Below are 2092 nucleotides of genomic sequence, written 5' to 3' on the forward strand. Positions count from 1 at the left end.
AAGCTTTCTTAAAATTATATAGTTACCATCATCATCAAGATCCTTATCCCAACTATTTGGTGTTAAATTAATGAATCCTCGTGAGGTATTATATAATTTGCAAAATTATATATATATATATATATATACACACACACACACACACACATTATAATAGTCCACCTAAATTATCTACTGTGTATAATATATCTAACGTGCCATAATATTTAATACTATTAATATTATATATCAATAGGCTAGACTTAGGATTGAGCTTAAGTAGCTAGGCTCTCCTAATGTTAGGAGTTGGAAGGAGGGTTTTAATTGAATTAAGATGGTTCCTAGTATCTTCCTTGATTTTAAAAGAAAGTTTAGGATGTGATCGAGAATCTCGTGAATAATAATAAGAGGTTTAAAAAATTTTTGACTTGGTCTCCCTCTTTTTCTCTTTTTATATTATTTTTTCTTTTTTTCTTAAATTGAGGTATAATAAATTTTATGCAACAATTGCAATTGTCACGTTGACCATCAAACTGGATTAACATAGCAAAATGTTTCCATGGTTATGCGAAGATTAATTTCATCCATAACTCCTAGAAAAGAGCTCATATCCACACATTCTGTGGTTATATCAACTACAACTATCTCATTTCTTGTTTCCTCATAAATACCAACTACAGCTTGGACTCTCTTGTTGCTACATAGAAGCACCCATTGTCCATTATGAATGATGTCGATCTACTACTTCGGATCACATGTTAGATGGTCTAGGTAGCATCCCATGATATATTTGGAGAATACGTAGATATCAAACAAGAGTTTCAGTGCAAGACAAATGTTGTATAAGTCATTGGACTACTTGGATTATTAGTTCTTACTAAGAACAAAGAGGATTTCCAAGACGGAAGATGGTTATGAACAACTCAACTTATATATGATTATAACTTGATTTAGTTTGTTATATATGCAAGTTGGCATGACAAAGGTTGCTATGAAAGGCTTTAGCGTCATTGAAAAAACTTTCATAAACCAACACAGTATTGTGGCTCTAAAAGAAGATTAAAAAAACTCATTCTCCAATGTTATATTTGGTATAAATGAATTGGGAGAATGCAAATGCATTTTACTTTACAATTTCATATTGGGTGTTTGGATCCCTTATGATTAATGGGCAATTGAATTTACCAAAGACAGGTGAATGAAAACCATATTCTCTTTGGTCCGGTTGATCAAGTCACCTTGAAAGCTGCATTTTGCATTTTGTTAACAAAAGAACCAAATAACAAAAGTGCACAATTAAGTATGTGAACTCTGTCACTCTCATACCTCAACAAAATTCAAAAAGAAGAGGAAAGAATTAAAGCACCTATATCTTTCCATATAAAAGTACAGTTCAAAGCAAGATTAGAACAAAAATCCAAGTGTTGCTTTCTGTTGACCTGTAACTGTATCCAAACAGAGAAAACAAAAAAAGAATAGAGGGCGTGTATATGCTCTCACGTCGATGCTATTTCACATGATCTCGAAATCGCGTAAATCTTGCGAAATCAACACCTACGCATGATTCAGCGCCGCTCTTCATACGACGATGTTGCATCCCACACGACCCACGCACGTCTTTGCTCGTCATTAAATAGCCGAAAGGGATGATGCCTTCGGATTTTTTTTTTTCCTTTTCCATCGTGTGCTCTCTCAGGTCTTCTGTTGCTCCTCCGACGATGCTTCTTCCTGCATAGTCGGAAGTTACGGCATTTTGAGCGGAAGCAAGAACGGGAGTTCGATAGCAGTGAAGGTTACTTTCTCCCTTCTGTTTGTTCCTTCGGCTCCTGGGTAGCTGTTCGACTCCGCACCCTCGACGACTTCCCTTCCCGTAGGATCGGAAGTTAGGGCATTTTGAATCGGAAGCCACGAAGGGAGCTTGCTCGCTTGCAAAGGTAACTTTCTTCCTTCGCGTGCCTCCTCAACCCTTTTTGGTTGTCCGAGTTCGCTCCTTCCACGACTTCCTTTCCTGTTGGGTAGGAAGTTACGCCAGGAGCTCTCTCGCCGTGAAGGTAGCCTTCTCCCCTTCATGCGCTTCTTCGGCCAAGTCACATAAAACAGAGAGTTTTTAAAA

The 2092-nt window shown here is 37.1% G+C and overlaps 1 protein-coding gene across 1 annotated transcript in view; it reads right to left on the reverse strand.

Moving 5' to 3' along the window:
• LOC110110766 (phosphoglycerate mutase-like protein 1) overlaps positions 1 to 2092 on the reverse strand; it is a 23420-nt gene that overhangs the window by 15537 nt on the left and 5791 nt on the right. The gene's annotated exons all lie outside the window — the stretch shown is intronic.

This window comes from Dendrobium catenatum, unplaced genomic scaffold (genome assembly GCF_001605985.2).
Source record: "Dendrobium catenatum unplaced genomic scaffold, ASM160598v2 fragScaff_scaffold_552, whole genome shotgun sequence".
NCBI lineage: Eukaryota > Viridiplantae > Streptophyta > Magnoliopsida > Asparagales > Orchidaceae > Dendrobium > Dendrobium catenatum.